The sequence below is a fragment of the Coffea arabica genome, chromosome 7c (assembly GCF_036785885.1).
Source record: "Coffea arabica cultivar ET-39 chromosome 7c, Coffea Arabica ET-39 HiFi, whole genome shotgun sequence".
Taxonomy (NCBI): domain Eukaryota; kingdom Viridiplantae; phylum Streptophyta; class Magnoliopsida; order Gentianales; family Rubiaceae; genus Coffea; species Coffea arabica.
This window is the reverse complement of record NC_092322.1, coordinates 30,136,256-30,148,902: the sequence shown is the minus strand read 5'-3', so window position 1 is coordinate 30,148,902 and position 12,647 is coordinate 30,136,256. Positions and strand designations below refer to the sequence as shown.

At 36.2% G+C, this 12,647-nt stretch overlaps 1 long non-coding RNA gene across 1 annotated transcript; it reads right to left on the bottom strand.

Moving 5' to 3' along the window:
• Positions 1 to 9,087: 9,087 nt before the first annotated feature.
• Positions 9,088 to 11,783, bottom strand: LOC140010181 (uncharacterized). Its single transcript, XR_011817445.1, has 3 exons — positions 11,447 to 11,783; positions 10,066 to 10,117; positions 9,088 to 9,326 (listed from the first exon to the last, which is right to left on the bottom strand). It is a non-coding gene; the product is annotated as an uncharacterized lncRNA (long non-coding RNA).
• Positions 11,784 to 12,647: the final 864 nt, after the last annotated feature.

Genomic DNA, 12,647 nt, shown 5'->3' with positions numbered 1-12,647 from the left:
CTCAAATTTGTTTAGGCCTCTTATTGACAAAGAATGCCTCTCAAACCCATTGTGAATTAGATAATTCAATCAAATCAAACTGCAATAATTCTTGAGATTCTATTTCTGCCATGGATAACCATTCTAGACTATTCTAGACTCATTCTAGAATGACTGCCTTTTGTGGGGTTGATATCTTCATTCTTTTTGAAGGGTAATTTGATGAAAAAAATCTTAATTTTTCCATAAGGGATTAGAACACTTTTGCAAAAACTAAACGTGAGAATTCGCACAAGATTGCCCCACAATCATCCTCTTGAATTCCTCCACTTGATCATTAAGCATTTGGAGATGTATTCGGGGAACTTCAATAAACTGCTTGAAAAACTTTTTGGATTTGATTCCATCATATGGAATCCTTTGGATCCATTAATATCAAATCCAATAATAATTTCTTTGCCTGTTAAATCACACACAATTATCTTGGTCTAGATTTTGCAATCTCGAAGAATTTGGATGAATATAGGCAACTGAGTGACTAATTTAGTATCAAAAGACTTTTCCATTAGTAGTCGTAAATTGATGCTTTTCAAACTTTCAAAGTTCTTCTAGCAGTATAGACTGGTTCATCATTGATATAGCAGCTCCTGTGTCAAAGAAAGCAACAGTTGGAATGGGTTTATCATACTTGATTGGAAGGATATGAACTAAAGTTTAGGGCTGTGATTTATTTGATGAGATAGAACCTTGCTTCGGATAGTCCGAACAAATATAGTAATTGGATATTTCTTCTGGAACTTGTAGAGCAAAAATTGTTTGTTCGGATGACTTCTCTTCTTTAGAAAAAATGGATTCAAAATCTTCATCCTTGTCTAAAAGAATTCCAATTTTCTATTGGATATCAGAGATAAGATGAATACCCCATTTGTTTTGAGCATATATTTTTAACATAATGATCCTTTTGATGACAGATAAAACATTTAACTGTACTCCTCTTAGTTCTTCTCTACTTTTGCTTGAAAAATCACCATTTCTTCTTAAATGGAGGGGACTTAGAAGAGAATACCTTTATCTTCTTGAATTTGCATCTAGGATTCTTACAAGAAATGCATTTGCCTTTTGTTTCAACCTCTGGCTTTTTACAAGATTGGTTTAGGCAAGAGTCTCCTTTGAGATATTGATGCATGATTTTCCTCTTGTGACATATGTCTTCAAGAGTAAGGAAAATAGCTTGTTTTATTTGTCCAGTAGACATTCCCAGAATATATCCATATTTATGACGACTGTAGATCTTTGCTCCTTTAGCCAAAAGTTTCGACAATGAGTTTAGGAAAGCCTATTGCTCCAAGAATATAGAAGAGTTGAATCATCTTTCTGAAGTGTTTGTCTAAATCCCTCCAATCACAAGAATAACTCCTTATTTGAAAGAATTCCTTCCTCTTCAATTCTTTATCTGTTATGATATCAGCGAGGAAGACTTGGTGTAATACATTAAGCACTTTTGAGAAGTCTTGGTGGGTCATAAAATGAACCTTATCTAATTCTCCCAATGTTTTCCACTAATCTTTAAGAGTGCCTGTGAGTCTAGCAACAGATTTTGAAAGAATTTCAAAACTGCTGGCTAGAGGGACGTCATCAATAGTCAAAGTTTGAGTACTAACTTTAGTTTTGGTAGTTGGCTTGGATGATTCTGCAGATTCTCCTTCTTCAAATTCAAGATCAACCACTATTTCTTCTTGAGTTCTTGCCAGATAAATAGTTGGACCTAGATCTGAAGAATTAGATGAGGTGCCTGATGATGAAATCTCTGAAGTTTCTGAATTAATCTCCTTGTACGAATGCGGAGCAAGCGAAATTAACTGAATAGTTTGTTCAAGGAAAGAGGCAAAAGATTTCGCACTATAAGCCATGAGCACACCCTATGATTGAACACAAAAAAAATTGTGAGCAGAAGACTTGTATCAGATAAGATGTGGGCACGTCAAAGAAGCCGTTTGCTAGTTCACGAATTCATATTGTGATTTTTAGTATTTTCCTAATTTCTCCATTTTAATTAATTATTGTTTGGGTTTAAACTAAGTTGTTTATTTGATTATTTTTTAGACAATAAAAAGGCCAATGTGTCTTAAGCCTTTGAGTTTAATGGGCCAGTTATTGGGTCAAGTTTGTTTGGTTATTAGGGTTTGATCGATATAGTTAGTCTAGGAAGTTACTTCTTTTAAATAACGTTGCATGGAACATGGTTATTTAGTTGAGTGATTTTATGATACTGAATATTTGAGATTTTCTAAAATCCAGAGTAAAAACTCCAGTCTTTCAAGTCTTGATTCACTTTGAAGGTGTTTTTGAGTGAATTGAGTGTCGTATCAGTTTGGTATTCACCTAAGTTGTGGCACCCTATCCAAATTTCGTCTATACCTATCTCTTTACGAACTGGAGTTTTCCTATGGGTTTGCAGATTTCTCTCATCCTAGGGAAATTCATATCAGTTGGCATTAGAGTTTCGGCTTAAGGTGATAGATTATATCCTTTTTAATTTCTTATGTTTCCCTTTGTTCTACTACTAATTTTTTTTAAAAAAATTTCAAATAGGGTTTATTTGCCTTTAGGGTTTTAAATCATCCATTTGTCTTATTCTTGTGTGTTTCCTCATTGTTTCTTGTGTTCTTCATTATTGATTGTATTAATTTCATGGCTACCTTCCTTTGTTGATTAAAAAAAATATAGTAGCATTACTATAATAATTACTTTAGTGATTATTTTAGCATTATTGTTCCTAGATTATTGTTGATCACACTATTGATCCCGAGTTACTGTTCATCCATACAAAAAATTTTGTTTGTTGCTTTGTTCGTGTGAATCTTAATCTATGAGAGCTCTAAAAATTTTACTATTTTTGAAAGATAAATAATAATGATGAAAATATTTATATTATGTGATTTTGCCAAATTTTTGGTATTCTCATTTATTAAAATGTCATTTTATATCTTAGTTAAAATTTTTATTATTAATTGCCCGATTATCATTTGGCTAGCATTAAGTGTGAAACTTTGAAGTGGTGACGTGGAATTTAGTCTTAAGATGAAATCTAGAATATGCAGAGATGTTAAAGAAATAGAAAAATGATAGGATAATGTTGGTTGAGGGAAATCTAGTTATGGATAAGATGTCGCATGAGAATGTGATACATAAGCGAGTAGGTGAGATAGTTCCCCTATCACACTTTAAAGGAAAAAACTAGACTTGAGAGTTCATTCTCTCTCTTCCCCCTTGAGCCAATCGAATTTTTGAGAGAGAGAGAGAGGCTTGAGAGCTCTTTATTTCCTCCTCCATCTTGCTCTTGAAAATCACTTGAAAACCCATCAACCACCAACATTTTTCTTCTTCTTTTTCTTCTTTTCTTGTTGAGAGCCGAGAGAGAGAGAGAGCACCAAGAGAGAAGGGACACCATCCATCTTGCTCCTTATGGATTTGTGGAAGAAATCACCAACCAACCTAGAAGATTTGACCTTTCTTGAGGAAATTTGAAGGGGTGAAGCTTGGAAGAAAGTTTTGAAATTAAATCACACTAGATCTAGTTAAATCTTGAGGTAAGAACCAAAAATCACCCTTAATCTTTAATTTCTAGCCATTAAAATGTTAGATTCACTTGATTTAAGTAAGATCTATGGTAGATCTAGCAAATTTCTTGAAGTTATACCACTAGATGTTCTAGTGGTTAAAATACTAGCGTAGCTCTTAATTTGTGGGTTGGATTTACTTGAAATTTTTTCATTGATAACCAAGGACTAATGATTGATGAAACCCATATGGATTTGAGTGAGATTTTGTTAGTTAAATGGTTGTTTTATTGGTGAAATTCTTGAGAAATTTTTGGATGGGCTAGCCGAATGAAGAGGGTTAATTTTCAACCTTCATTTTCCACATTTCATTTTTGTGTTTTTTGACTAAATTTCACTCAAGTGACTTGGTATTATGTTAAACTATGATTATATGTTGAATTGGAGTTGAAAGTTAGGAACTTTAACGGCTAAAAGTCACTTTGTTTCACTATTTTTGGGCTAAAAACTATTCGAGTAGCATTGGTGAACTTGAGACTATTTTGCCCTTGATTTTGTGTTTTCACGCATCGAATTTTGAGGAAAACTATTTTAGATATACATTATTTTCATAACTCGAGCTTACGTGTCGAGTTCAAGTGAATTGGGTTTAGTTTCGCGAATTGTTGGGGTGAAAATTATTGTCTCTCTTTACGTCTTTATAGCAGTGATTGAAAACTATGATACCGATCCTAACTTGGAATCGGAGCTTTGATATATTGATGAGTTTCCATGCATGTTATTTGCCTTGAATTTGCAAATGTGAACTTGATGTTGTGATTGAGATGAATAGTATTTTGAATTGTTGAAGTGTTGTGATGTCGCCTGAGTTGTTATCCCATTGACGATAAATGATTGAGTGTGCATGTTAATTCTTGAAAATTCCTAAATCCTATAGGTAAGTCTGTCAATTCGATTCAGTCATGGGACTTGGTCGAGGAGATTTGACGAGTCATAGGAGAGTGTTTTATATTCACTGGACTTGGCATTTAGACTTGTCCCTTTTGAAGTGAAAACTATGGTACGCTTGAGCAATACCCATTTTAAGTGTTTTAGAGTTCGGGCCTGGTAGGGGGAGTGGTTGGAAAAAGAATGAAGTAAGTGGAGTTCTACATAGTGATAAAACTTGAAAGTCGATGGAGTGTCAACTACGTGAAATAAGATCAAGATTCGTGAAAATTGGCTCCTAAGAGCCACCCGTATCCTACCCCCTGATGTTGTTAATCGCTTTATTTACACGCTTTAAATTGTGAATTTGAAGTGTAATTTGAACTGTTCTATGTGACTGTATGCCTTTTTGGGAACTCGCTGGGCTTTAGCTCATTCTTTCCAATTTGTTTTCCTTAACAGGAATTGAGAGCCGAGTGACGCCGCTGTCAGTTAAGATGTGACCCTGTTTCTTTTGTATCTGGTTTTGGGTTGTTAAATTTTGTATTCGATATATTGGAAGTTTGTAAGACGAATTTTGATTGTATTTTAAGTATGTTGGATTGTATTTCGTTAGTTGGGTTGTAAGCTGAATTTAGTAATGTTATAAGCTGTGGAATTGATATTTAAGTACTTTGGAAGTATTTTATTCGATTGTATAAATGAGTCCTGACGCGAGTTGGGCAGGCAGCGCGCCGAACCCTTTGGTTTGCTCTAGGGGAAGGTGGGGTTGTCATAGGTGGTATCAGAGCTATAGGGCTCAGATCTTTGTAGTGTATCCTATACTTGAAGTTTAGGATGCCGGACTGTGGGATTAAGTTGAATATTACATGAACTGGAGAACCTACTGTATCCTAGTGGTTGAAGAGAATTGTTACTTGAGAGTTTCTTATATGGGATTTGTGGAAACAAAACTGAGTAATTATGTGGTGTTATATCGAAAGGAAACATTATGTAAGAGATTAGTAGTGAAAAATTGAATGAGATTCGAATTATCTTTGTACTTGTAGGAATGAAGGAATCGGTGCAAATATTGGTATTAGCTATCGGAGATAAGAAATCGAGATTTGCTAGTTAATTCCACATATGATGGTTTTGAACCAAAACAAAAGAATTATCAAAGGAATAAAACATATTTTTCACCTATTTACCTACTGGAAAAGTTCCGCTTCGAAAAAAAAAACTAAGATGTACTAGTTGTATTTCCAAACAATGGTTGAAAATAACACCTATGTGCTCCAAGTACTTTATAACATACCAATCTTGACAAGTATGTGAATTCCACTTGATTTTTAAAATTAGAAATTAGTGAGCAATTGATGAGTTTTGTTGGATTTTTATATATGTTGGACCCAAGAAAGAGATTGAAGTTTTCTAACCAAGTCTTCCAATTCTTGATTGTACATTGATATATTCTCGCACTTGAATTTGCCTATGTTTTGAACAAGAAATCTTTGAGTTTTTGGAAGAATTGCGAACTTGGGCTCTGGTAATGTAAATCCTGGGTTTGATGAGATTTTGTTACTTTGATTGCTCTTCTTACGTTTAAAAAAAAAAAAAGGCTTATCCGAGATTTGAAAATGAAATTCTTGGTTTTCAAGGAGAGAGCCTATCTTCAGGTGTAAGAACTGAGGGAGTTTTGAAGATGTAGAGTGATCGCATCCGAGAGCCTAAAATTAGTGTGATCGAGGAGCAAGAGTGTACTAATGAATTCGTGGATAGTTCTAGGAGTTCTATAACTAGATTGACTAAAGGGAAAGATAGCTAAGAGATAAAATGGAGAGGCTAAAGTTTGATAAAGTGTAATGGCGAAGGTTAGGACATGAAGGATTTGAGTGCTAGATCTAAGGCTGAACAAATTGAAGAGATTGAAATTATGAAGATTGTCATGGCCTAGGCGAGTAAATCCCTAGTTAGGATTTCTATCGATGGTGGATCGATTTGAAATTTTATACTTGTCTTGAATGTGTATTATGCTAGCACTGCAGACTTGCTTAATTTCTGTGACAGCCCCACCTCCCCCTAAGGCAAACCAAAGGGTTCGGCGGACCGCCTGCCCAACTCCCACCGGGACTCAGTCACTCACTACAGTCCTCAAACAAATTACAATATAAATCTCAAATAGTACATCAAATTTCCCAAGAATTACATATCATAAGTGAAGCGGAAACTAATTCTAAGCGTGGAACGTACACATACATCCATTCCAAATCCAAATATTTGTACAAGCCCAACTAGTACATAGAATAAATCCAAATCTAAACTATACAAGATATACGCCTTCCAGTCACACAAAGAACCAAATACAAGTTATTCCTTTGCCTCAATCCCTGTGGGAAGAAGAAAATAATTGGAAGTGAGCTAAAAGCTCAGTGAGTAACCAGTAAAATCAGAAATCAAATAAGCTTTACAATAGTGCATTTAGATGATGACATGAATTAGTAATCAAATATACATTTAATGCTCATGTGAACCAGTGAAATCATCGTACTTAGAATTCCAACGCTCCAACGGATCCAGAAAAGTCAAACAGTACAAGGGAGCCAATTGCTCCAACTAAACAGTAGTGGAGATGTTGGTTCTAATCACAAGATTTCCCAAGAACTCATCGGAGTCAAGTTATGTCATGGCATACACACATACACAAATAATATGCAAATTGAGCAACCAATGCAAGAATTAGTTATGCAATCAGGTAAGCGATGCAAGAAATAATTCAAAAGTAACTTTGGAAATAGTTGAGGGGTCACTCACCAATCACGGCTCATAATTCTCATCCATCATAGACAGTTTTCTCGATCAAGTCTAAGGCCTTCAACTCAAACTCAAAGCAATCAAATGTTTTCAAAGATCGGACAGCATTTCCCCTACATTTCCTTACTTTTCCATCCTACAAGCAACACCATTTCATCTCAAATCAATCACATACACATCATAGACTATCCAACACACCTTTCGGCACAATATCCATAACTGAAGCTACACTGATCGGATTAAAACGAATCTTATGGAGTTTCGAAGCCAAAACATATATCTACATTTCTTATGAAGACCTCCAAAGCCAAATCATGCATTTTCATGGTCAAAAATGGAAAACTCCACGAAGACAGAAATCTGGGCGCGAAACAGGGCTCATGGGCAGTCAAGGGTATTTCGGTCATTTCACATGCTACAGTGCTCTGATTGAGCTGAAATTTTGCAAGAAGCTAGTAACACCATTTGGTACAACTTTCATGTTTTAACCTAAGTCTGATTCGGCCTCTAACATGCTCAAATTAATCCGGTCAGAATAGGGCAGATTTGAAACCCTAACCTGAAATTTCCACACAAAACTGAAATTTTCCGCAAACAATCATAACTAACGTATACAAGCTTCAGTTTACACCATTACAAGCCATCATACCATGATTAAACCATGATCATCATATACAATCAGAAATTTAACAAACACTACTTAAACCCATGAAGTCTTCCACAAACTAACATGTTAAGCCACTAGAAATCACTAATCTATCTTTATTAAGAACAAAAGGGAAATTTCTTAGCAACTTACCTTTACAAATCAAGAAAGATAGTAGCTTAGGTTTCTTTCTCCCAAAACAACTCCACCAACTACTTCAATACTACTAAGAGAAGGGTTTTTATGGAGCAAATCAAGGTTTTAACGGTTGGATTATGAGATTGAGCAAGATTGGATGAAGAAAGTTGGAGGTTTTTTTTTCTTCTTTTCTCTCCCTAGAAGCTCGGCCAAAGGGGCTAAGAATGAAGAAATATTTTGATCAAAATTAGCTTTAAGAAGGTAAAATATCTTGGTCAAAAGTCCACCCTCGAATAGAAACGCGACATGTGGCACCTTATATGTTTAAGCTTATCCTTTTGTCTCTCCATACTAATTAATCTAGCTAATCTCTAATTATCTCTTAACACCTTATAAAATAATATCACTTAATACAAAACTCCAATAAGTTGTCAAAAATATATCGCATTTACCGCACTAGCGGGTCCCACGTCCATAATACACTTCAAACTTAATGTGGACTAACTTGTATCAAAGAAATGATTTAAAAACTATATTCCCTCATAAAAATGTATAGGAAATTAATATATTGAAGAAAGGCATAAAATTATAGACAAGGAAACAAAATAATGTCTCGAAAATATATAAAAATTTTCGGATTCTCACACTCATTCTTTCGGGGCGTCACAATCTCTGATATATTTGGACTTGTTATATGTTTACTTGTACTTGTTGTGATCACATATTTCAATCTTGTGAAATCTGATAATTGTACTTGAGATTAAAATTGACTAGTATTGCGTCTATGATTACGTGATCCTTGCCCTTTTATACCTATATTGCCTTAGACTTGTGTGAGAAATGGAAACCAGAGAATGGCGTTGATGTAACAGCCCCACCTTCCCCTAAGGCGAACCAAAGGGGTTAGCGGACTGCCTGCCCAGCTCTCGCCAGGACTACGGAGCGGTTACACGCGTTCTAAAACGTTTCGGAAATGCAAAAGTGCGCTCGGACAAGCCACAAGAACCAAAATAACAAAATAATAAGCAAAAGGAAAACGATGAATAGTGCCTGGAATAGGGGAAACCGAGAACCCACCAAACAGTAATACATAGCAATTCAACATTTACAACCACACTTGGCATGTCAAAAACTATACATATGGTATACACATATTCGGTTTGCCATTCAGAAGATGAACCCAATACACATTAGGGTTTCATGAGATGACCTATTCAAAATAGACATATACATGGCTCAATTTGGCAACCAACACGTATGAGCTCCCAAAAGTGATTATTTTCCTGTAAGGAAAACAAAAGGGAACAGAAAGGGGTGAGCTTGCGCTCAATGAGGTACCAAACAGATAGCAATAAAATCATGGCATTTCATGTTTAACAAATCAGATACACATGCCAGATATAAAGCAACGGAACCACTGATTCAAATCAGAAGGATACGGGTGGCTCTCAGGAGCCAAATTTCCAGCGCAGTACTTGATCCAGACCGGTTGACCCTCCGTCAACGTATATAGAACCAAAGCGTCCGTAGACCCCTCTTCACTCCAAATTCCGTCCACCAAACACCCCTTTACCGGGCCCGCTCACCGTATCAGTAACAGAAATGGTAATACTCGAGTATACCGGAACCCAAGGGTCTCAATACCCAAAGATCCCCGAACAGACTACCGTGGTTCGTTATCTAATCGTCCAGGCCCTTGCCGGCCCGACTTGAATAACTTAGCCACAGGATTTGAGCTCATAGGTCACAGAAAGGTCGTTGGACACAAGCTTCCAAACGACGTCAGAACAGATACAGTTTCAGATACAGATAACAGATTCAGTACAGTTTCAGATACAGATACAGATAACAGATTCAGATAGACGTTCAGAATTGGAATATGAACAGACCAGAGAACGAGTGTGATAAAGTACACCCTCGCCTCCACTTTATCAAAGCAGTACTTGGCTTCAATAGTCATAAGTCAAGTATTCAGATATTCAGATATTTCACATAAAGGGTAGCAGGCAGTGGTACACTCACCGATTCAACTTCAAAAGTTTCACTTCAGATTGGCCTTAATCGCCAAGAAACCCTAAAATAATCAAAATAAACCAATTGAAGGTTTCATATCTAAAATCGAATAAACGGAATGCACAAGTGAGACATACTAATGCAAGGGTGCAAAAACATGATTTTCTTGAAAACAAAAAGATAACATCAAGACCTAGGCGCAAACAACCCAAAAGCCCTTCATTTCCATCAAAAGGCAAATCCAACTTAAAGAACCAAACGGCCTAGAAAATCGGGCAGCACTTCCCCTAAATTTCTTACTTTTCCAGCCATTAAGGCTTCATTATTTCCTCAAATCAGTCCCAACACCTCACACAAAAGTCATCTCATTCCCAAAAGCCGTTCACTAGGCTCAAAGTAGTACAAGTACAAAAGTTAGCTAGAAAATGACCGGAATAAGAGTAAGCCTTAAAACCATGCCAACCAATAGGGTTTCATAAAGCCATGCCAATCACAACCCCAATAGGGTTTCATATACATATATAAGCATAATAGCAAACCAGAAAATCAGGAAATATAACTCATTTGATCAATCAACAAAAACAGTTTTGGCCTCCGTATGCGGTAATGGTACAAAATGCAATACGCTTATCGGATGAGGGTGTAAGACCCACCATCTCGAAGCTAAAAGACAGAGCTACAACAATGTAGAAGGTCACTCAGTCCAAATCCTAGCACAACTAGGTCAAATATGCCAAAAATACCAAACCAGAACCACTAAAACAGGTTCACAAATCCCACTATGCTGTAATTGGTATAACTCGGTCTGTACTGGTCCAAATGCATTGATTCCAAAGGCATATGGAAGCTAAGACATCCAGATACATTTCATCAGAAGACACTAACATCCAAATCCAAAGCAATTCCAGTCAAAATGGCCAATTACCAGTGCAGTTTTCGCATTCTGATCAACCCAGAACAGCAACAGTAAAATCGACATATCTCACTCTACACTAGTCCAAATGACCTGAAATTTTACAAGAACTTCAAACTCATCAATACCTACAACTTTCATGTTTTAAGCCAAGTCCAATTCGGCCTTTATCTATGACCTAAAATTTCGGACAGAATGTTCAACCAAGAACCCTAATTTTCCAGAAATTCTTCCAAATCCAAAATTGATTGCAATTTTCTATCATATGCACCTACTAGAGCCAAAACCCCTTATTACCAACCATCAAAAACAATCACACCATCAAGATCATATGAAACCATAAAATTCCTCAAAAAATAAAAAACTCAATCAAATCACTTCAAACCAAGAAATAATCCACAATTTCTAACACAATAGCCACCATTAGGCATAAATTCAACATCATTAGCTATAAGAAAATGTTCAATCATCACTTACCAAGTAAACAAGAGAGAGGAAGATGTTGGACACCTTAAGTTCTCCAAAAAGCTTCACCAAAACACTCACTAACACCAAGTGGAAGGATTTTATGGAGTAAAAACTAATTTAGGCAAATAGTTTGGAAGATTGAGCTAGTTGGGAGCTTGAAATTTGAAGCAAGTTTCTTCCTTCTTGAGCTCTCAAGAGTCGGCCAACATAGAATGAAAAATGGTTATTTTTTTGTGAATTTTTGAAGATATTTACTCCATAAGTCAAAAGGTCAAAACCATGAATAGTAGTCTTAAGTCCTAACCAATGGGAAAATGACACATGGCATCTCATTAAATGCAATTCAATCCTTTAGTCACCTCTCACATCAATCACTTCACACTCCTCTACTTATCTATTAACACCCGATAAATTTTACACAGTATCCGAAACTTAACCTTATTGGCCGAATTCTTCCGAACTTTCCGCACTAGTGGGTCCCACTTCCTTTCTATATCCTTAATTTTCAAAAACTACCCAATGCTAGGAAAAATCATATAAAACTTATATTTACTCATAAAAATTATCTAGAAAATTTTCCGGATACAGAAAGTGCAGAAAACAAACCATTGAAAATAAGAAAACCTGGAAATATAATAAAACCTAGAAAATGGAAAAAAATTACGGGTTCTCACACTCTCTCCCCCTTAAAGAAATTTCGCCCTCGAAATTTTACCTTCCCAATTTAAAGTAACCAATGGCCTGTACCTTCTCCGTCTTCAGAGTCAGAAGAAATAAGGTTCTTCATTTTAGTCCCTTTTCCACTTGACGGGCCAGGGTCGGTCTTGGTTGGCTGCTGGTTCCTTTCTTTTCGTGCAATAACCCCCGGGCAATTAGCAACCAAATGCTCGGCGCTCCCACAACACAGACATCTCCTCCCCTTTTTCCAGCAATCCACTTCAATATGATTGGATTTTCTACAATATCCACAAATTATCTCACCACTCGCTCCACGGCCCTTCTTCACAATTGATCTACCAGCTTTATCCTTTTTCTTTGCATGGAAGATCTTCAGTTGTGGCTTTGCAATTCCCGTCCTTTGAGCTTCCTCTGGCGTTCCCATAGATGTGTTACCTTGTGCCATTGCTACGGTCTCCTTGGAAATCTCTTCGTATTTCCTCTTTAACTCCATATTTTGGTGTAAGAGTTCAAGTTTCTCCGAATACTCTTG